General features: G+C 42.5%; 1 protein-coding gene and 1 long non-coding RNA gene across 9 annotated transcripts in view; one reads left to right on the top strand and one right to left on the bottom strand.

Moving 5' to 3' along the window:
* The window catches only part of EPHA3 (EPH receptor A3), an 853,173-nt gene that overhangs the window by 446,087 nt on the left and 382,516 nt on the right, over positions 1 to 24,570 (bottom strand). The window lies entirely within an intron of this gene.
* The window catches only part of LOC138250250 (uncharacterized), a 75,275-nt gene that overhangs the window by 48,651 nt on the left and 2,054 nt on the right, over positions 1 to 24,570 (top strand). Inside the window, exon 4 of one of the 3 annotated variants that reach the window (XR_011194914.1) lies at positions 8,181 to 8,546. The exons of 1 other annotated variant lie outside the window; for it this stretch is intronic. This is a non-coding gene — a long non-coding RNA (uncharacterized lncRNA). Of the gene's footprint in view, positions 1 to 128; positions 2,809 to 8,180; positions 8,547 to 24,570 lie in introns of those variants that run through there. One more of the 3 variants, XR_011194916.1, reaches the window with a different exon arrangement.

The raw sequence follows: 24,570 nt of genomic DNA, 5'->3' as shown, positions 1-24,570 counted from the left end.
CGTGATCTTTGCTGTGGATTTTTCACAAACGATTATTTTTCAACAAGTATAAAAATATTGTTCTCAGACCTGAGATAGCGCCCTTTTCGTAGATCTATTACACGCCGATTTTCTCTCTCTTATTTTAGATGCAGTCATCAGAAAGGTGACCTTGGCATGCCAGTGAAAAATAAATCATTAGGTGTGCGGTGCCCGAAAACACAGGTCACCAAACCACTGTACACAACTCAACAAGACACCTACTAGGCGCACATGAGAACAGCCTGTTTCCATCAAGACCCTTCCCCAGAGACCTCTCAGAGAACTGACTGACCTTGAACTGCAGAGGTTTTGGCAAGTACAGATAGGCAGGATCCCAAGTTGCGAAGACATGCTGTACTTCTCTGTGTCACAGATGAGCTATGTTGCAGGCATCCTCCCCAGGAGCAGCCAAGAGCATTCCACTCTAACCATATTTCGGGATGGTAGGGGCTCACTCCATCATTGACATGCTAATGGCACAGCAGGGGCTTTTATAAACTGTGTCACTCAGACTGATAGGGGACTGAGCACAGATATTTGATGAAACGTCCAGACTCACTGAAGCACAGTTCTTTACCATTCTCTTGACTCACATGGCACTGTGATATTTTAATGCATTTTAATAGTATGCAGTTTGGTGTTCCGCTTATTTCCTTGCCAGTTTAATTAACAGAAACAAGCCTACATCTTGATCAGTGACTGTAGCTGGTTGACAAATTAATTATATGTATTTGAGTGATAAGCGTATCTGGTGGGAACTACACCTTCTAATTGCGTTTTTGCGAAACGTCTTCATTCGCTTTGCCACATTTCCTTTATCAAAGTGCAGAGGTACTTACTGGATCCAATTTCATAGCAAGTTTTCTAGCCGGCGTGTATCACCAGCAACAGAACTGATGGTTTGTTGAAGAGATTACGAAGAAAAAACATCCAGCAATACTGGTCTGCTGCTGGCATTTTGAGTGACCTGCAAGTCACAGGTCTGATTCCTGGTGGTGCCACTGAGACTTTAATTCTACAAAAACTGGCATTGTAAACTTCAGTGCAACTCTGATAGTGTGCCATTGCTATTAGTAAGCATCCTGGATCCTAAAGAGGGTTTAGAAACGAGTTAAGCATAGTATTTTATCATTGAAAGTTGATGGGATTTATCAAACGACCATAGCATGAACATCTTCTACAGCTATGGGTGCGTCAAGGATTGCAATAAAAGAACAACCAATTAATGCAGCTGTACTGGCCACGCTAGTCATCTTTCTAGTAGGAAACTATACCTGTATCATTTTGGGGTTAAAAAATAAGGATTATAGTAAAATTTCAATTACAAAATACACATGGTATTTGTATATATTGCCAATAATATCGTGGAGCGCCTGTTTCTAAGTGATGATAATTTTGGCAGGATTTGTAAAGGATAACCTAAATGGGTCAAGTAGGGATCACAGCAGCAGAGGTTCAGTCACTTTTCCAATCTGTTGACATTTCAGTCAGTATGCCTCTCTCTCTTTCAAACGTTTGGTAGTAAGACCGAATTCTGCACAGCACAGTGTTAGCAGAAGCCACGAGAGATATAGCCAGCTGGTGTGGAAGGTTGCAGGTGCACTGCTTTAGGGGATAGCGCTGGAATATGGACTGGGGTATTTTGGCGAGAGGGAGATATACATAAAGAGAGCGTACCCACAAAGGTTTACCAAAACATGGCTGGGCGTTGTGAATGCCAAAGTCTGTCCTTGGAAAGGCTGATGTGAAAGGCTCTAGTGTGAAGGGAATGTGTGTACGATTACTATATAATGCACCATTTGCCACTGCAAGCTCCCAGGTGGAAGAAGCACTGCTAAAGCACATGTATTTTGGCTTTGGTTGCCTATAAAATCAATAAAATGAGTTTAAAACGGAGATTGTGTTTTGTAGTTTGGGTGGCACAGTTTTCCGTGGATGTCAACTAGTGGAAAACCAGGGTAGCAGATGCTGCCCTGGCTTTTCACTTTAGTACCCTTGGTACTGCCTTATCTACCCCTAATGCCAGAGCCCCTTAAGACTGCAAAAAGAGCACAAATTAAACTCAGCGGTAAGAGCCCTGTTTACTATTTGCACTTTCTACCCAATTCCTTTCCTCTAGCTCTTCAGCAGCATATAGGAGGCTGTTGAGTGAGTAAGGGTAGGACAATGCATCAACCCTTTGATTGTATTGGTAGTGAAAGGGTGCATGATGCCACTTTCATTATCTCAGGCATTTTGGGGAAATTGACATGCATAAAATTTTACACTACTCTAGCACTTCCTCCAATGAAACCTCAGCTGCCTTTTTAAACCTCAAAAAGCCAGTATTTTAGAACCATACTTTACATTAAAGCATGTTTTTTTCTTTCAATCTTGTTTTATATTTCTTTGAGTGAGTCCCTTGCCTATAATATATTTGGTAAATTTACCTAAATAGGTATTTTCGCTTGGTTCATACTACAATGCCACAAATTATTACACCCTAAAGTCACTCCATCCTTAAAAATGGCCGCTAAATGATAAAGGATGTTTCACTTAGTGTTCTTATGCATAGCATGGTTACAATGAGTTGTGCTTTTATCTGAAATATTATTTCGTAAAAATTTGATGCAACAAGTGGCACAGTTAACACCGTAATTACAATCATATGAAAACAGTCATGATTCTACTTTCGTTTAAATATAATAAAGATAGATAAAGTTAACACAAATGAACGTAAAAAATGGCATTTTGTTTGGAATGAGAGAATCTACGTATGATATTGTGAGAATTGGCTAACGTAAACAAAACCCCTTCATATGTGAATAACTAGTATCTAATGTTGGCTTGTGTGTGGTATAATGTCAACTAGGCGAAACTTTGACACCATATTGGACAGCAATTTTATTTAACTTAATTTAACTTAAATCAATTTAGGTTTTGACATTAGAATCAGTGAAATAATAAGCCCATCATTTTGTTTACTGAGTTAAACTGAATTCAATTTTATTTTATTTAGAACTAGGGTTAATGTAATGTAAGGGGAATCAAGTGATGAAAGGTTCAAGTGATGAGTCAAAGTGATGACCACTGTAGTGATACAGACAGGGACTGAAGTGATAGTACTTTAAAGTGATGGTAAAGTAGTAATCGCAAAGGGAAGTAATAGTGGTTGAAGTAATGACATGTAACCAACCCTGACATTAACCCAGAGAAAGTTTTTCTCAATCAGCCCATATCAAGTCAGGGTTTCGATTATGTGCTGCTGCTGACTCACAGAGCCCCATATCGACGCACACTTGCTCGAATATATGTTGGAACAACACATGCCTGTACAACGAGGTCGGACTTTACCACGAATGCCTTAACAACGATTTTTCGGTGTAAATGCATTGTTGGTAAAGGCACTAGTGAACGGCATGCATGGTTCCAGCATGCGTCCCCCCTGACCCCCTAATCCCACCCCTAAAAATTACCACAACCTCCCACCCCTACCCCTAAAACCACACCAACCCCCACCTCACCCCTAAAATTATCGCGACCCCCACCCTGCCCCTAAAACCACCGTGATCCCCCCACCCCGTTCCTAACACCTAAACCACCCCAACCCCCACCCCTAAATTACCCCAATCCCCACCCCTAAAACCTAAAACCACCCCAACACCCCGCCCCGAAAACTACCCCGAACCCCCACCCCGCCCCGAAAACTTAAAATAACTCCAACCCCCACCCCTAAAGCCTAAAGCACCCCAACCCCCCCACCCCACCCCTAAAACCTAAACCACTCCAACCCCTCACCCGAAATACTAAAATGCCTGACTCCCCCACCCCCACCCCTAAAACTAAAAATGCCCGGACCCCCTGGCCCTAAACCTAAACACCCCGACCCCCACCCCTAAAACTAAAAATACGCCTCCCCAAACCTAAACCGCCCGACCGCCCACCCCTAAAACTATAAATACCTCAACCCCCCACCCTGCCCCTAAAACTAAAAATACCCCTACCCCTTTCCCCACCCCTAAGCCTAAACCGCCCTTAAAACTAACAATAACTCAACCCCCACCCCACCCCTAAAACCTAAACCACCCCAACCCCCACCCCCAAATACAAAAAATAACTGACCCCCCACCCCCGCCCTAAAACTTAAAATGCCCCTACCCCCACCCCTAAAACCTAAACCACCCCAACCCCCACCCCCAAATTCAAAAAATACCTGACCCCCCACCCCGCCCTAAAACTAAAAATACCTCGACCCCCCACCCCGCCCCTAAAACTAAAAATACCCCTACCTCCCACCCCTAAACCTAAACCACCCCGACCTCCCACCTCTAAAACTAAAAAATACCTCGACCCCCACCCCTAAAACTAAAAATACCCAACCCCCTTCCCCCGCCCCTAAACCTAAACTACCCCTAAAAATAAAAATAACCCAACCCCCTCCCCTAAACCACCCAGCCCCCCAAAACTAAAAATACCCCGACCCCCAGCACTTAAAACAGCCCCACTTACCTGACTAATCACGTCATCCTCCTCAGCCGACTCCCTTCTTCTGTACCTTAACCACGCATGTGCGTGGTTCAGCACATGTGTGCTTAAGGCACCAAACAACAAAGTTGTGGTTAAAGAAAGCGTTGTTACGCTTTCGTTGTCCACAACTTCGTTGTTACGGAGTCATGGTTAAGGCCGCTTCCCCACATACTCTAAGTTGCACTTTCAACTGAGTCGGGTGAGAAATAGTTCATTTTACTCATTGTACCATGTACCTCCGCATGACTAACAGCCGAATAAGTGTATGGCCACACCTGGCCTGCCCTGATCTTAATCTGATTGCCTCACCCTTAATTGTAGCAGGTGGCTTGTTCGTGGTGGGCTCTGTCACTCACTTTTGGGGACCAAGGCTTATTCATTTGATGCAGAAAAAGATAGATAAAGGCCTAAGAGGGAGAAAAGAAGAAGAGAAGAAATAGTACATGGTGACAGATGGCGACAGGAGGGACTTAACCTGCAAGAGTGAGATAAAGAAACAGAAAGTGCTGGGCGGTGGAGGAGACAGGCATGAGGTGGAATCAAGGTTAGGCAGCTTTTTAATTGCGAGCCCAGGCATTTGGCAGTGTAAAAAGCGTGCTCCAAAGAAGATCTGTGAGACATTGCGCTTATTTTGTTTACATATTAAGTACTGGGTTGCCTACAAATAATTAAGAGACATTGAAAATACCCAGAGCTGCATTTAGCTCGAAGCGAATACCTAATAGAGATACAGAAACGTAGCCCATATCGCTTCTTTTCTCCCACTTGATTTCAGTTTTGTAAAGAGAGGTTGAATGCTACAAAGGCCCCTCGTCCTTTTCAAGGAGAATAGATATAATATACTGCCATTTATTATCGCAGGATTAGGCTTAAGAAAATATATTTTTAACTATATTTACTCAATTTGTTTCCAGCTTAGATCATAATAAAAAGAAGCCGCGACAATTACAAGAATATAAAATCAAACATGCAAAATAAACTGCAGCAGGATTCTCCTTCATCTGCCAGGACATTCCCTCACAATACAGTAACAGAACACGATACTGGGCCCTGAGTAATAAAAAATGCTTTCCAGTTTTATTAAAGATATTTATACTGTATCTTATTGATGGTGCACAGTACGAGATCGGTATAATGACAGCTTAGCTAGCTATAAAACCGCCATTTCTAAGCTGGGTGAGTGAATGTAGGACAGATTGATCGCCACCAGATGCCAACCAATATGATGAGATAATTCTGCACAAAAGCTCAGTTTTATAGCCTAATTTTATTGCGCAGATCTGTTATGCAGTGAGATGCGAGGCATTCAACAATGCATGGATTGCTGCTCTGTACTTTAACATGGAGAATTCTCCCTGTAGCACAAAATAGATCAGTTGATGTTCCATTGTAGGACAGTTGCATGTATGTAGCTGTTCATACCCCCGCAATGTTCTTAAGTGCATATGTGAATTTGTTATAGGCCACCTCACTCCAGGTCATTAAAGACACTGTTTCCAGTCTGGAACTTTTCACCTGCAAATCATTGATTTCAGTTGTATTAGTCTAATTAGTGCAATGGAAATCAAACCAAGACTACAGCACCCAGAATGCAGTATGCTATCACATAAACGTCCAGCACAGGAAGCAGTATATATCTAAAGGCCAGGAGTGAGGGAGGTGGTCACCCTGATATGATAATTAGGTTTTGTCAGTAGAGTTCCAATGTTATGCGTTAGGACCACAGTTGGGCTGCCACTTTACCATTACTGAAGCAACAGAAGTGAGAGATAGGTTTATACATGCCAGTTTATGAATGAAGAGTGAGCATGTGAATGTGGATTGGTCAACATGTAGCAAAGGAGAGTGAGAGATAACTGTGCTTGAGGTGGTTGTGTTGGCAAGCCTCCTCCTATTCAGTGCTTAATTTGTGCTTGTTGTTTCCGGTGCATAGCACCGCCACTTATTTTTGAGGGCCGGCACTTATTTTTCTGCCTAAAGCATTTACTGCAAGCAAAAGGCACACATGGAAAAGACGAGGAAGAGAAAAACTAAAAAATGTCACAAAGGGAAGAAAGCAGAAAGCTGCAGGATTGAGCTGAAGGGCAGGGAGTGGCTGTAAATAAAATGAAGAGGCCCGAGATGGCTTCAGCATTACGCTGCCTCAGTATTTCGTTTTTGCACATGTAATTGCAGCATCCGCGTGTTTAAGAGGAGTGCTATGGGCACCGGCACATTTTTATCTATAAATGAAGTCCTGCTTCTATCCATATCATGCAATGAGCTATGGTTTTTGTTTTGGCATTTCTCTCTCCTTAACACACATACACGCTCACAGACACACACACAAAAAAGATGATTGTATTTATGTATACACATACATAAAAAGAGAAAACTGTGAGCCTTAATCATGACATATGACACATATATTAAAGTTTTCAATACCTTCCATCATTTTTGGTTGTGGTGCTATTTGCCCTAAGATTTTGGAAATGAGTACAACAGCTCGGAGGCCCGCACAGGAAAGGATCAGCCACCTTCAAATTCGTTCCTGTTCTCCGCAACTCTTTATAACGCATCACAACAGGGATTTCCTCCAGCCATGACTGACAACCCACGTATACAGAGCACTTGTACTTTGCCAGTAGCTCTGAAGATGTGCTTGTGCAAATTCCTTGTATACATTTCAACAAGCTGCAGTTGCTAAAGATCCAGTTATAAAGCCTTTCTGCCCCTATATCCAAAGGTCCTCAGGATAGCAACGGATTCGAACATGTAAGAAGAATCAAGACATGACACAATCAGTGTTTCTGATGCTTTGGCAATGTGCTCAGATTGGTGGATCTTTTATTTTAAAGGAAGCATAAAAAAGATTGCTCTTTGTTACCCAAGCTTAGCAACACTCAATAACTCACAAGGACTCCAAACTGTTAGTTCTTTTGTGGCCTGACATAAATGTGTAGTTTATGGGCTGAACTTTGAGCAGTCGAGTAAACAGCGTTTTCTAGTAAAGATTAAACATCTGCATGAAATGAAGTTGAACATATTTTCTTGCTTTTATGAGGTACAATCTAAATTGTTATACTGCTGCTGTCATATCGGGTTCTTCAACAGTCTTCAAGGCAACTTAGACCCAAGACCTGCAGTTGCTTCTGATTTACAAAGTCTAGCCCCCATTGCTGCTCCAGTCATGGGGCCGGATGCCCTAGCAGCTGTGGGGTCATACAGATAGAGGGCCATCTCTGAAACGACATTGTTTAGTTTGGCTACAACGCAAAGTTGATAAGAAGCTGTATATACACTGTGTTTTTTAAATATGTGTCGGCCTTGCATTCAAATCTGTTTTTGGTGGGTGATATGATTATCAAAAGAATCCCAAAGAGTTTATGGGAGGAAATGCACTGGTAAGTTGCAGTTTATGTGATATGTTTACTTCTTACATCAAGCTTATGACTTGTTATCATTTTCTTCTGGGAGCGGGGCTTGGCGCAAGTCATGCTGCAGCTCCTTGACAAAATGTTTTGCAAGCTAAGCAATTCGAATAATCCAGCATTGGGACGTGCCGCACAGAGAGATGTATTATTGTATCATGTCATGGCACCATCTACGAGACCTCTTGAAACAGATGACTGTGTTATTTGCAAAATCTCACTCCATGTTATACTAATTCCCAGAACCAAGTCACCCAATGTGCACCGAATCCACCAATGGGCCTACAGCTGACAGACAAATGGATGCCGGTCTTTGGGTTTCTATCATCCCAGATATTAGAACATCTTGAACACTATAATGGAAAAGAACCTAACCACCTGCGATTCAGAAAATGTTCAAAGACATTAGTCTACTGTCTTGTTCTACTGAAAACAAGGCTCTGAAATGGTTTACTGCGGAAATATCTGGCAGAGGAATCAAGACTTTCTTATGGTTAAATGCAAATAACCGCTGAAATTTGTTTCTTCTCATGTACACCTCATCGAGTGGCCTAGCACTCTTATGTGTAAAACTCCAAAAAGTAAATACATTTTGGGCAATGGTAAAAATTGCTGACAATAAAGATTATTTAAAGAAAATTCAAATACTAGGAGTGAACTATGCTATGTCTATAAAATACACTTTTTTCCATTAACTGGCGAATCTAGGTGAAAGAAACATTGGCCTGTCTGTAAAAAGAAAACCCACTTACAATTCTCCCAAAGTTCCTTAAGAAGCCACTTGTTTAATCAATTGTTATGCAGCAGAATTGGAGTACAAAGGTTTTTTGATGTGTGTGAAAGGTTTCTAATTAGAAATAGTTTAATTTAAGAGTTGCTCTATGGGGAGACTCGAAATCCTTGAGCAGCCCAGCAGGTTGCCTCGAGCAGCCTGACAAGAAGTCCCTCCTCAGCCCTGAACACTGTGAGATGAACCACTCAGAGGTGCATTTGAGGGGCCAGCGTTTGTTTCCATACTAAATGAAAGAGGAATCTTCGGCAAAGAAGGTGTTCTGCAAAACAGTAGAGGAAAACCATTTTGTCGAGATACGAATAAGTAGGAATGTGAACAATTACAGTTCTAGAAACACGTACATACCTTTAGAGGTACTAATAGGGCTGAATGTGAACAAAATACCACATAGAGGTCCTTAACCAGCGCTAGAGCAGCCTTACAACCATTAATGGACCTTGAACCAACAGGCACTAGTCTAATTGAGGTAACTGTTAGTCTGCTTATACAGAATGCCGATAGATAAGGAGCTGCTCCTTCAAAATGTAAATAAAGAAATTTGGAAAAGCAACTATTTAGCAAATGACTGTGAACTTCTAGAAAAAAAACAGCTTAAATGCCTGAACTGTTTCGAGCAAGTTCTTGAATAGCTTTGCATTAAATCTAAGTAATAAAAATAGTTGCACATAGTAGGTAATGAGTTTGAAAAGCAAAAGGAGACACCCATGTTGATTATCAAACCAAATGTAGAGCTACATGTCTACAGGAAATGTTATCCACCAAAGACTAGAACACATTATGCACTTTTCGTTTACGAGAACTCTGGCCTGCAACAAAATGGCCATCTTGGAAAGGGAAGAATGTGAGTTCCACTCACTTTAGACAACTTATGAAGATGAAGGAAACAGAAACTATTTTTTCTCGATTGTCACTAAATGTATGGCCACAAGAAGATGATAAAAGTTAAATGACACCAATGTTTTCCTTTTTGTGTTGGAGCCACCAAAGTAGCACTACTTGTCCCAAAGACAATAGAGAACACACAAGAACGCAACTGTTGGCTATGTGCAAACATACTGTATGGAGAACCAACGATGAAATGTAAGAGCTCTGAAAGCAACGGCTCTCTTTGCAATAGCGAAACTGCAACATTTTAATCGGCAGGAGAAATGTCCTGATCACGAGACATAAGTGAACATCTAACTTGAAGCCAAGGCTCTTGGCTAAATGGCCTTAAACAGAAAAGAAAACAATCTAAGTCTAGGCAATTAAGCCAATCAGTAAAATATTATTCTTACACTCCCAGAAAATTATGAGGAATTGCTGAATTTTATAGGGATTTCAAGCTTTGAAAGTCCTTTAGCTGTTGTTTGTAGCATGAATAATCTGATATGCTAATAAGTGTCTCTTACTTCCATAAATTGATGTCTAGTTAGCAGAAAAACTAGTTATCAAAGTAATTTGGTGAAGGAATAGGTTATCTGATTATGAGCATTTTTTTAATCCAGCAGTTTTATGTGAATTGCAAGTTGGCCTTTATAATGTATTGTAGACAGAAATTACATTTTTCATTGTGTTGCATTATGCAAGTGTCAGCACAAAACTTAAGTAAATATATCACCTGTTTTCAAACGCAAATTGGACTGGTGAAGGAGAGCAATTTAAGTCAGTATGACACTGTTAAGGGCTTTATTCGAAGGGTCAGAATCAATCAACAAGAAACAGGAGCCTATGAGTCCTGCGATACAGTTTAGAAGACATTGGTTAAAGGTGGTGTTTACTGGCTTTAGATTCAGCTGAGCATACTGTGCTTTCTGCTGTTACTGGGTAGTGAGAGAGACTGAAACAAATCAGCCTTTGTTCATATGTCAGGGTGCACAATTAATAAGAGAGCAATGACTTGATGAAATATAAGACTGTAGTTATGACCTGAAGTTTTTGTCTACTCCCTAGCTGAATTGTGTTTGATAGGCCAGTTGCAGCACTTTTCACATTCTTCACCTATAAAGACCTCCAGGAAATTCACAAGTGGTAAAAGTCACCAATGACAACAACATCTCCTGGAAATAAAAAGACAGTTAAGGCCAGTATCAAACATATGTGTGATTTGGGAGAACAATGCTAATTTCAAAGCTTAGATCAGATGCTTTTGGAACAAAAACGAACTCTTTCTTCTATAATAATGAGATTTGTTCTAGCAATAACATTTACAGCTATAGTGGTGAATGAGCTTAAGAGTAATGAGTGCGAGTGCCACCAGTTTCTAGCAAAACCACATTCTGCATGGTGCAAAGCCACCTTGGGTACAAGCAGCAACCCAATGATGACATCTCTGAAAAAGAGCTTGTTCATACAGGGGAACTTTCAGCAGGATTGAGAAAGGCCCTTGTGACAACTCACCGTTTCACTTGCTTTTTACAGTTTTCTAAGAGCGAGAATTAGCAATCATATATTCATTATGCCGCAAATAAACTAAATACAAGACCTGTGATTCACGAAGTGCTAAGAAACTAAGGACAATCGGGCAGTCAAAGGTATTCTTGGTGACTAATAGGATGCTCAAATTCAAAATAGGAAGGAAATGTGGACACTCAAAAAATTATATCATCTGTTTCTTCTGGCAATTTGTAAGTGTATGTATACATACGTATACGCCTTCATGATGTATGGATGATTGGAGTGAAGCTGTGCAAAAATCTACCGAAATATGTCACTGGCTGTCCAAAGTAGGGATTAGTAGAGTTATATTTTTGGGAACTTTCTGTTTATTAGACAATAACAGAGAGAACAAAATGTATATATTCAAATACATATCATTGCAGGTAGGCATTTAAAATAATATATCTTTAATTACATATAGCGCAAGGCATTTAAACAAACCCTTGAGGTTAGGAGAGAAATATGGGGGATGGAATCTAACTATTTATGATCTGACTACAGATCCAATGTTGTCTAGAATGTGCTGGTCAAGCTTTTCCTCTGGATGGTATTACACCTTTCTGTATGTTACTCCCCATCCTGGGCCCAAAACTTCTATTGGCCCCGTAATGGTGCAGTAATGGAAATACAGGGTGCAATACTACCACACCATATTTACCAGGCGAGTTGTAATGAGCCTCTGAGAGCCCCATTGAGAGTGCTCTGTTATTCCTCTTTTTGACTGAAAACAACAGTTTTTCGATGAAACAGTATTATAATTGCCATGGGTATTTGTGGGCACCAGGTCCTGCTTTAGGGCAGTGTGACTGGGGCAGCCGCAGTGGATGCTGTCCTGGAAGTAGAGGGGGTGTACTGTCTTCAGGTGGGGCGCTGTGTTGAGCTATAACTTATGATAGCTTATGATTTAAAAGCACCTGCTGCAGGGTTCCTTGTGGGTCCATCTTTCTAGCAACTATAAAAATGTGAAGATAACTCTTGTGATTAATGTTCCTGCTAGAGAAAGAGATTGGAGTTTTGTCTAATGGCAGTTTTGACTCGCCATAAAGTAGTGCAGAGTGTTAATATGCTTGCTGCAAAGAACAGATCTGCATTTTATGTGGATAGCTGAGTGGATTAGTAAAACTGGCCTTAACCAGTGCTTTAAAATAAATTAAATGTATGGGAGGGAGGGTCTACAGAGCGACGAGTGGCACTTTTGCCAAGGTGGTAATGAGGGAATCAGAGGAAGAGGTCATGATCGTGCCAAAAATGGTTGTTGCTCCTGCACTAAAGCTGGCCCTGGCAGCCACATAACCATATGCAAAAGCCATGTATAACTATGCCCAGTAAAAGGTACAGAATTTTGGAAAAACTTGTGGGAAACATTGTGGTAATATTTATTTTCCCGTGTCATTCTCCATTCTAGGTGTCAGAGCTGGGACTAACCGAGTACTGGTGCAGTAATACCACCCAGTATTGGTAATAGTGCAGGCGTTACTACTGAACCTTGTTACCCAGCCGATTTACAATGGATCCTGGAATGTCATCTGAAATGTACCAAACAGATACGTTTGTTGGTATTTCAAGTCAAGTGATAATTCTTGAATTGCAGCATGTGTGGCATTCCCTGAGCCATTCCCAAGTGCCCACGAGCATAAACATAAACTGTTCAAACACGTATGTATACTGGAATCTTAGGGCCAGATGTAGGTAAGTATGGTTTTGCGAGTTGCAATTTGCGAGTCATAGAGACTCGCAAATTGCAACTCGCAAAACCACATGCAGAAAGGTGTCTCAGACACCTTCTGCGAGTCGGTATGGGGTCGCAATGACCCACCTCATTAATATTAATGAGGTGGGTCGCAAATTGCGGCCCCATACCGACTATGGGCACTCGCAAACATGGAGGCCTGCTGTCCTCAGCAGACCTCCATGTTTGCGACTGCTTTTCAATAAAGCAGGTTTTTTTTTTCAAAGTGCAACCCGTTTTCCTTAAAGGAAAACGAGCTGCACTTTGAAAAATAAACCGAAACCTTTTGTTTCGGTATTTTTCAGGGCAGGTAGTGGTCCATTGGACCACTGTCTGCTCTGAAAAATTATTTTTGTGATCATTCACAAAGGGGAAGGGGTCCCATGGGGACCCCTTCCCGTTTGCGAATGAGTTACCATCCACTTCAAGTGGATGGTAACTGCGAGTTGATTTGTGACCGCTTTTGCGGTCACAAATCAACTTACATCGCGGTGCGAGTTGCAAATAGGAAGGGAACACCCCTTCCTATTTGCAAGTCGGAAACACATTTTGCGAGTCGGTTCCGACTCGCAAAATGTGTTTCTGCATCGCGCACAGGCATTAGTGCCTCGCAAACGGCGTTTTTCGCCGTTTGCGAGGCGCTAATGCCTTGCTACATCTGGCCCTTAGTTTCTTGCAATATAAAACTTATATAGTGGGCCTTTTCTCACAGGGTGAGAAAGAGAAAAGTTGTTAAACGGATTTTCATTTTTTGTAGATAATGCAAAATAGAGCAAGGAAACGAAATTCTAATTTAATAAAGTGACCTAACAGCAATGCTTTTATGTGCAGTCCAGTTAGACACTAATGGGAATGGATGGTTCTCAGGCCTTCTGCATCTCTTGAGCTTGCTTAAAGCTTCAGTCACAGTAATTCCCCATAGCTCCCTCTAGCAGAGAAGAACAGTCCCGGCCATTGTCCCGCCTTCTACAGCCACTGAGCACCAGCCAAACTGGTCCTGTGATGCACTGATAGAGCCATTGTGGAACAAACACCGGGCCCTGGTGCACTGCAATAGAAGACAGGAATGATAAATCACCATTTTGCTGCCACTGGGGCGTAGATATTTTGGAGCAATAGAAAACCATTCTCTTCTTTAATGAGCTTTTATTCGGCCTTTTGGGCGTAAATGTTTCAGGAATTCGGATGCAAACTCTATGCACTAATTTGTTGAAGAATGGTAGTAATGGAACCCCACTGGATGCGAACAAAAATTGCTTTGTTGTTTAGTCGCACCATCATTACTACATTGTATAAACTTTTACCTTGTTAGTATCACACTTGTAGCAAGCCAATAAGACTGCTCTGTGGCAAGTGGTATCACGTATGCATAGAAATATTCATGGTGTAGGAATAATGATTGTGCATTAGTTCAATCATGAATTCAGATACTTGTCAGTGATGCTCTCATGTCTTTACGCATACCAGATATTTACCCATTGAAAAAAGTGTATCAGTAGTTGCCACAAATCGCTACAGAGTAAATGCACAATAATGTTTTCTCAAAGTTCTGTAGTAGTTCTTTTTCATTCACTACATTTGGGTCGGGTTTAACTGGAGTGACATGAGTCTACACGTCTCTGATCTCTCGCATAGGACACGAAAGAAAACTCATTTTTAACAGATTTACATTATATACTGATATGTGTTAAAGGGCTGCAACTGTTTAAAATACATAATAGAATGTGTTTAGCAGCAGTGGCTCCTCCGTAGAGCGGAGAAGCGTCGCCCCACTGCTAAGTCTGAGTCTGCAGATTCTAACCTGAAAAATAAAATGATAATAAAGCAATTTTATTATCATTTTATTTTTTCTCCTGCAGGCTGACAGCTGAGCTGACTGAGCATTGAAGCCAGTTTTAGGGTGGAACATGGCCATCCTGATGACAGCAGACGCAGAAAGGGGGAGCAGTGGTGGGCATTGCAAGTGCACATGTGGTTTGCCTGCCCGTTTTAGCCCGGCCAAACTGACATGCGCACTTACATCTCTCCAACCCAACTATGTGGCACAGCCAGGTGGAGAACAGGTGCAGGCACCCAGCCCTGTGTGAGCGCAAAACCAGCCCACTCAGACCAATACCGGTGCTTCTCTCATGCTGGGAGACAGTATTTTCCAGCATGACAGCAATGCCTGGATTGGCGTAGGAGAGTCTTGGAGCTCGTGCACGAGCCCATGGACTGCGGGGCATGAGGAGAAGAGGACTGATGCGGTGGCCGTCAACAGAAGGTGAGTAATCTGTCAGATCTGATTCGGATCTGATGCAAAAATCATAAATATGAATAAATAATGAATGAAGCAGTGTTGCCTGTGCAGAGGTCGTGCCAGCCTGTCTTTGGATGCTTCTTCACATAGGAAAGGCAAAACCAGGGAGAAGATAGCTCCTGACAGGTGGCAACGAAGAATGCTTAATGCAATAGATGAAAAGCAGACCAAAGGCACACTCTCCATGATGAAAGAGAAACTGAAACATGAAACACATTTTGTAAAGAAAGAAAGCAGGGCATTAAACAAGCAGATTGATATAGCACGATGGTGACAAAAGGCAGAGGCCAAGCTCTTGCTGATTATTTTTTTATGCCTGCCTCACATTCCCTCAGCCAGCTATTTAGGTCGAGCATAGCAGAGTGCAAGCGCTGCTTTCCTGACGTGTTGATATGTATTTGGGTTTTTAACTAGGCCCACTGCATGCCCATCACTATCACTCATTCGTGGTCTTGCTTTTCAAAAATCTTCTCTTTTTGTTGGTAGATGCTTTACTTTTGTCCCTCCTAAGGGAGTTTTTCTTACCACCTTGGGGGCCGACCCTGTTACATGGATAATTGCACGTTTGCCGATAACTTTGACTACGAGCGAACGTCTTTTTTGTTTTGTGTCTTCTTCATGCTCACGGTGGCACTTTGAATTGGCTCGCTTATGTCAACTGTTTTACTTTTTATTTTCAGTTTGTATAACAGGTAAAGTCCAGTTAGTAATTTACAACGCTAACAGCTCTAACTCATTCTCACGTTGCAGGTTGTACAAAGTGAGTGTGTGTTCTCTGTCTGTGTTTCCTGGAAGCACTCGGTGCTACAGTCTGCAGTTCTCATGCTTGCTCCGTGGGTGCGCAGGGACAGTGGGGGTCTGTCGCCAAGACCACGACTGGATGGATCTAACCCCACAGTTCACTTTTTTTTCCTGTGGAATCCTCATTATTGTGTGTGAAGCGGTGATTTCCTGGCGTCCCATTTCAGGCTAACTAATAAGGCACCATGTTGTGCTCAGCTAAAAGTGAGTATCTAACTATGTTCATGCCACTCGTCTTCTCTGCTGATATGGCTGCCACTTTTACATCAGCCCATAGGAAAACTTTGCACACCTAGCCCTCTCTCTTTTTATCGGTGACTCTGTGCCTCTCACATGGAACTGCACGAGCCGCCAGGTTGATGTGTGTGTTTTTTTAGATAGCAACCAAATCCACTGTTTATAGCACAATGGGGGAGACCAGGTAGTTCCTTTCTAGGAAGTAATGAGTTCTATGTTAAGGTCAGTGAGATCACATAATTTGGTAATTTATGTCTGGTAAATTACTTTTGGGATCACGGCCACGGTTATTGAAGTTTTCTCTTTTTAACATATACTGGCTCTTGATTTTGAAGTGCGTCTTGTAACATCTTTGACACTAGGAAGCACATTGGTATTTTGCTTTTATCGGGTCAACCTTGAGTAATGAACTTGTGTAGAGATGCCACACTGTGAATTGACTTTGAAGTGCTTTGGTAATGCCTTCTGCAGTAGAAAACATACATGATTTTCGCCCTCATGGTGCTAATCTTGAGTAATACACTCATTAGATGTAGCATAATGGTGTAGAATGGACACTTCCTATCCTGGAGGCAAGGAGTTCTAGGTTGCAGTCAGTTTGATAAATAATAGTGTTCATTTTTCAGTGGAATTTATTTTCATTTACTGTGGCTTTTTGATTTTACTGCATAGGTTTTTTTACCTTTAAATTTGTAATTAAGTAACAGGAGCTAATGTTCTTTGCTTATATTTTCGGTGTAGTGTGTATGATGGAACAGTTGCTCACAGTATTGCGTATTTTGGAGATGTGTGTCCCACTCCGGGATTTACCAATTGCATCCTAGTAGCATTTGGTTTGAATTAGCCTTAGCGTACGATTTACGAGCTGCTCAGGTGAGACCAATATTGAGTCTTTGAACCCTTAATCTACACCATTTAAACAGGTCTTTGAGCTTTTTGTGGTTTTTGTATCATTCATCTCGTAGGTTTGTGCAACAATGCTATGTTCTATCTCGGAGGTAAATATTTGAGTGCAGTGGTTCTGTGGAGCATCTGTTTAATTGATTATTTGTGCCCTTTTTATGTTGAATTCTGTTGCTATAACCACGAAGGGATGTCGTTTTCTTGTGGGTTAATTATGAAGGGGTGAGTCCCCTTGTTGGTCAATTACGTTTTAGGTGTATTCGAGGTTTGGATCTGTTAATACATCATTTGTTGTATTATCGCTCAACCAGAACCCTTCCAAGTGATTCATTTTTATGCAGGGCAATATGCCCATTTTATTCCACAAAAAACAGGAGCCTTAAGTTATCATTATTGATGAACTAGATGCAGCATGGTGAAATTGATTGTTAATAGCCTCTAACCTGTTGTAATCTCTCTGTGGGCTTTTAACCATGCCCATCTATTTGTTGTTTGTTGCGCTTGTTTTAAATGCTTAATTTTTATTGGTGCGTTTTGTGAAATGTCCCTCCTTTGTGTGCTGAGTTTCCTCCCACAGGTGATTTTACTAAGAGAACATTTCTGTTGGCCATCACACTACATCACGCTTCCTTCTGTTATAGCGTGTGATGTCCCCTCCTCCAGTTTCAGTTTTCTTTTCATCCCATCCACTATCCTCTCTAGACATTCATGCAGAGAGTCAATAACTCTCGCACGCTCATGGCGGCGGTGCTGCTTTGAATTGATTTGTTCCTTTTCTGTGTCTCCTTCATACTTATGGCTTGGCGCTTTGAATTGGCTCGCTTATGTGAAACTGTTTTACTTTTCATTTTCAATTTATGTGGCAAGAAAAGTCAATTATTAGTTTACAACTCTAATAGCTCTAACTCGAGCAAATGCGAGACCCATTGCATTGCAAATGCTTGTTTTTACATGCTGTTGGACTTTTTCCCTTATGCAGGGTCACCCCCTTTCTTTTTGCCTCCTTCCTTCTGGTTTTTCTGACCTCTTGCTGTTGGCTCTAGGACTCTGAGCACTTTATCACTGCTGACCAGTGCTAAAGTGCATGTGCTCTCCCATATAAAGTTGGTATGATTGGCTTATACCTAATTGGCATATTTAATTTACTTGTAAGTCCCTTGTACAGTGGTATCTCTATACCCAGGGCCTCTACATTAAATGCTACTAGTGGGCCTGCAGTGCTGCTTGCGCCACCCACTGAAGTAGACTTTCAAACCTATTTCAGGCCTGCTAACGCAGGGCCTGTGTGCACAGTTTTCTGCTACAGGGACCTGGCATCTAAATTTACTTGCCAGGCCCAGAACTCCCCTTTTACTACATGTAAGTCATCCCTAAGGTACGCCCTAGCTAGCCCTATGGGTAGGGTGCCATGTATGTTGAAGGCAGGACATGTGCCAGGTTGCATGGCCTGTCCTGGTAGTGACAAACAGCTTAACTTGGTGTCTCATTACTATGAGTGCTGCCTTCTCATAGGATTGCATTAGAAATGCTCTGCCTTATGTGTAAGGGGTCGTGTCTTATTTATGTAATGGTGATAATAAATGCTGCTTACTGGTGTGGGTGTATTTTGTATTACTATCACAGAAATGCCACTTCTAGAAAGTGCACATTTATTTGTGCCTATGACTCTGGTGTTTTGCAGCTTGACTCCAAGGAGAGAGGGGGCACTCCCAGAACCAGTTGTAACTGGCTGGAACCTCCTCTACCTACCATTGCAAAACATTATAAGAACTGAGTATAAGTACAGGAAAATTCTCCCCACAATTTGGAGACTCCTTGAGCTTACCTGGAACTGGACACAGACTGCTGGAAGGACTCACCAAGAACCGCCATGGACGACTGCTGCTGTGCTGACCTTTGACCTGCTTGGTCACTAAAGAGGACTTGCTTCATACTCCTTGTGCTGGCCTGTTGTTGGACCCTTCTCCTGGGGGCCTTTTCCTGCAAGCTTTGCTCCCCAGGGACAGGGTGCTGTGGCCCCTGACTCCTGCCACCTTGTAAAGCACAAGGAGTGCTTTAATATGTGCCAAAGTTAGCGCTTGGGAAAGCGCTTCGTCTTTAACCCCCCCCCCCCAAGCGCTGTGAGCATGCTCCTTTGTGCACAAAAAGACACCACCGCATCCCGGATTCTTCTGAAGGAATAAAGCTTTGTGAAGCGCTTTTTCTGGCGTGGTAATCACCGCCACGACCCAGGTGCTAATCATTTTACTGGCGTCGAGGACGCGCTGCTCTCTGTGCCCCCGGGCACCAACAAAACCAAAAAGGGAAAACCTGGAGCAAGCGTGCTCCTAGCGGTGCCCTCAGGCAGGGATCGCTCTGAGGAACGACGCCGGAAGACGGGCAGGAGAGGAGAAAGCCTCTCCCTGCCCTGCCGAGCCCAGAAGGGCACTCTGTTGGATTGAGGACGGGGCAGAAGCCTCATTGGAGGCTCCCCTCTGTGCAGCTGGTCCTTGGTTTGGCCCTTGAGTGGGCCAGTGTTGATCTTTGCCCCCCCTTTCGTGGAGGGCCAATTAAGTACTGGGGGGGGCCTGCAACGATCGCAGGTCCCAGGAGGGGCCCGCCCTTGAAGTGGAGGGGGTGCGTGGCACCCCCTCCTCCTTGCATTTCTTCCCTGATTCTGCCCCCCCTTGTGAGGGCCGGTGGAGGCCTGGGGGCCCCCAGTGATCGCGGGCCCCAGGGGGGCCCGTTAGGAGAACAGAGGGGGTGCGTGCCACCCCCCTCTCACCCAGAATTGTCAGGGAGGCCCCCATGTTGCGCAGAGGAGCACCGGGGGGCATTTTTCGTCTATGGGCACTGGGGGTGCCTCCATCAACACAGGTATTCCCTACCAGGAACTGTATATCTAATTCAACATTCTTTCTACAGACTTGGATTTATATATTGCCTGCCTGGTTGATGATGTTTTTATATATGTGTGCAAATGTTCCTTTTATGGGCATAAAATGTTAATTTTTTTTTTTATGACTTGCCATACGTTTTCTACTGTTCCTATTATGGGTGTTTATGACATTCTTATGACAAGTGTTTTGGTGTAATAACATGTTTCCTGTCTACTGCTTATGTTGCAGAATAACTGAGTAACGTGTGTGTTATATGTGACTACTGCTAGTTTGCAGAGTAACTAATTTGTAATGTTCTTAAAACTGCTAAGGTAGGAGGATAGTACTGATATGTGATGTTTGGTCTAATAATTGCATTGTGTACAACACAATATATTTTCATATAATCTGGTGTTGTGTTTCCTTTGTGGTGGGGATATTGCGTCAAGTGTGTTATGTGTGTTGTGCAAGCACTTTACACATTGCCTCTGGGATAGGTCTGACTGCTCGTGCCAAGCTACCAAGGGGGTGAGCAGGGTTATCTTGGACGTGTAACTCTCTTTCCCTAACTAGAGTGGGTAGGTTCTGCCTGGCTGAGGTGCATACCCTAGCCAACCAGAAACCCCATTTTAACACATGTAATCATGAACATTCACTCCCCTCTCCTGGGCTTGCATGTGGCTGTCATTGTGTGTTTGATCTTGGGCACAACTGTGTCAGTCACTGCTCCATAGGAAACAACTTTTCTAGCTGTTGAAGTCACATTGTAACACTGGTGGAGTCCAGGTGCTTCGGGCTCTCTTGTTAGTCAATGTGGTAGTAAGAGAGAGCAATGTTTGGGCGAAAGAGGGTCACCCCAATGACTGCGCCAGAAGCAGACAAATAAAATAATAAGTTGTTAGCAGTGCAGGGAGGGGCGGGGATGGGCCACGGTAGGTGGGAGGGGGAAGCGGGAGGAGGGGATCGTGTACCTAAGATCGCATGTGTGTTTGGCTGGCCATCTGAGTCGGGGCAAACACACATGAGCACTTAGGTTTCTCCAACCCTGCACAGACCCCAGGGCTCTGTCTGAGCGGCAGTCACTGCTGCTCAGAATAATCCTGGCACTGCTTTCATGCAGGATTTTTCATGAACGCAGCACCAGGATTGCTGGGGAGCCTGTGCTGGTGTCCCAGTGAATGCTGGGACACAGGACGAAGAGGAGCGCAAGACGGCAGGGATGGAGGCAAGGTAAGTTCTTCTTATTTTTTTGCAATTTTGACCTTCTCTCTGTCACCCCCCCCCGCCCCTCCCCTTGCATTATACGGCAGCTGCTGCTGGGGCCCTCCCACTCTTGGACCCGGTGCCACTTCCACTGCTGCATATATGCTAGCTGTGCCCCGGAGTAGCACTTTTGCAATGTCACCTTATCACACGCCTACTTGCCAGCTCTTCTTTATTGAAGATTACCTTCCTGTTTTGTACGATTTGTCTACTCCCCCCTTCTCTCCCCCAAAAATACCATTACCCTCTGCACAGGAGTGGAAAGTAGGAGGCCTCCCTGGTGTTCCCTGTAATACACTTGGAAGGAAGTTCTCAAATATTTGCCAGTGTGCCTTGGCCTTTTAAGTAGGTCCACGCTGTAAACAATAGAATCATTTAACTAAAGCGTGTTTAATCACCCGGCTAAAGCCATGATGGAATAAATGGCACACATTGAACACATAGAAAAGAATGGGCGATTGAGACTTCCTCAACAGAAGCTTGCAAGCCAATAAAAAGCCCAAAGATGGACAGCCGAGCGTACATCAAACATACAGAGATGGTACATGCTCACTCCACAAGTAGCAAGCTAATGCATAAATACATACAGATTGTGCCTTTTGATATCTGTAGCAGAACTCTAGTTCCTTAAAGTGAAATGTATGTTGTGTGTGCCCTGAGCAGGCAGACCTCTAAGACTGAGGAGCCCTCTCCCACATTCCACGGGCACAGATTTCTCATACTGATATCCCAGACCGAACAATCCATGTACATACTTTGAGGTTTTACAACATTTCAAGAGTTCCTATTCAGAATTGCCCTTCAGAAAATTCCTTTTAGCCAATGTCATCTTAAAACTTTGCTGTAAGATGTACCATTTCGCACCGTGTGTTCAAAAGTTTGTTCAGTGAGGGCACCTCCCAACCATCTATTCTAATCACACATGCCTCGCTCTGTCATCAACAATTATTTCACCCCTCCAATTTCAAAAGTCACCCCCCTCTACTGTTTAAAAGAATCCAAAAATATATGACAAGTAAGACTTAACGTAATATTTATAAGTGTCTGCAAGACGACTGTGATGCAATGCTAGCCCTAAATTTAGATGATTTGCTGTAAAGAGGATGTCATATCCACCCCTTAAGCATAGAAGGACTATCACCCTTTTATTAATTGTACCCAGTGCCCTCCTCTAAATCTCTACTGATTTAGGTATAAACTCTGTATCCACAATTTCTCACCTTTTGAGGTCTGCGTTATGACATCATAGCTAACAAAATATAGAGCGTGGGCTTGAGACTCTGTCTATTAAGTCTTGTTTCAGTCCACTAGTGTATCCATCTCTCACCTAATGCTTTTGTCTTCTGCATAACCTTCTGTCTCCACGGTCATTGAACTGCATGAAGGACTACTTTAGAACAGTAGCCCTCCGTGTCTGCCTTGCTAGCTCTATCCCTTGTGTCTTGCTCTAAAGTGATAATACTGCATACTTAAAGCAATATCTATTGACTTTCCCAATGCTTATTTAGCATTAGGCCTATCCATGAACTTGATGGCAATACTGGCAACTACTGCCCTCCAGACATCAGTTGGTGCCGTCAGGTGACAAGCTGATAACTCATTGCATTGTTAATTTTGACAACATTCTACAGGTAAACCTGATGCTCTTTTAGGGTGGAGTGTATATTATACTGAATACCCATTCCATAAAAAAACACTGCCACTGGCATCCCCACGCAAATATATTATGTAAGGGAGTCCAGCATGTTGTGCCGATCATAGTCCATGTGATGTCAAGAAGCAAAGGCTTTCAGTCGACACATATGCAGCACATGTCATCTTGGTTTAGACAATCCGGTGCTGGGGAGTGGGCATCCCATAATCGCGCAACAGCAGCATTAGCTTGCAGCCCATACCCAGAGGGATGGGTGAAAAACAAGATCTGTTACCGTAAAAGAAAATTTATTATTTATGAACTACTAAGACATGGATACTCAGAACAAAAAAATATGAATTGAATAGAGATAATTTTCAAATAAAGGGGAACTGAAGGACAACAGAATACAGAAGGGACTAAGTGCAGAACGCTAGCTAATTCCGCAGGCCCAACTGCGAAGTCAAATCTGATTTTGAAGGACAATTCTAAGTAATACACAATGTGGCACATTTTTGGGACCCCCACTAAATGAAGCTGGTCCACAAGGTGACCACAAACGTGTGCACAAATACATAAGCATTGAAATATATGCTCCCTCTGCAGGTTGAAGAATTTTTTGCTGAGCGAAGGATTCAACAATTCGCTTGAATGCTCTGCAGCCAGCCTCCAAGCAAATACGCAGAGCCTGCGTACCTGCACATGGCGAAAGGATGGTGGCTTGTGGAGAAAACAGACCTCCATCAACAAAGGAGCTGACCAAAATAATTAGGAAAATACATTTCTAAAGGCAATTCTCATTGACTGGCTACCCTTTGTTAGGTATGAGAAATAAATACTTAGAAGCACAGGTCATGAGCTCATCTTCACAATTTGTCATATGCAATTCTCAGGCAGCCTTGAAGTAAAGGGATCCAAGTACAACATACAGGAGTAGCTGAACACAAAGCGCAAAAGCAATTCAACTCAAACAGAGGTGCTCATATCAAGCACCATACAGATAACAAATGTGGGTCGTACTGAAACGAGATACTGTCAAAACCAAGCAAATTACATTTTTGTTTCCTTTCACTCTTCCACATGTCTGTTATTAAAAATTGCTAGTTTACTTCACCTCATTTTTTGCACTATTACTTTCTTTGATGTCTCATTGCAAATGTTCCACCATATTTTCATTGAAATGTGTGCCCATCCTTAATTTTTCTTCATAGAGTACTAAAAGTTAGAAATAATACCAGTTACTATGTTTCATTTAAAATAAGGAAGTCCTTAAAACAGTTTGTCATTTGAATGCAGAAAAATGTATATAGCGCTGTTCTGTGTTGTACTAACTGATGAAGTGCCACAATGTTTTCAAGCATTTGGATGTTAGGCTCACATGTAAAAAAGTGGACGGTGTAGTATATTAAACACCATGCTACCCATTGCTGTATTTGTAAAAGCTGAAATAAAAAAATATATACATAAATAAATAAATTGCACAAAAAATAACTTTTCTTCGGAGCCAACCACCAGAGCTGCTGAATGCCGGATTATCAAACAAAAAGGCTAGCAAAGTCTTGATCCCACCTCTAGGCTCTTTCTTCCACAATCCTACACCTCTTGTCTTTTTATCTCACTATTGCAGATCCTTTTACATTCCTAATTGCCTCATTGTTTCTACTGTGTTAATATTTCCCTTCTTTCTCCATTTCTCCCT

This window comes from Pleurodeles waltl, chromosome 8 (genome assembly GCF_031143425.1).
Source record: "Pleurodeles waltl isolate 20211129_DDA chromosome 8, aPleWal1.hap1.20221129, whole genome shotgun sequence".
Classification (NCBI taxonomy): domain Eukaryota; kingdom Metazoa; phylum Chordata; class Amphibia; order Caudata; family Salamandridae; genus Pleurodeles; species Pleurodeles waltl.
The sequence above is the reverse complement of the archived record's forward strand: the minus strand, read 5'-3'. Positions and strand labels throughout refer to the sequence as shown.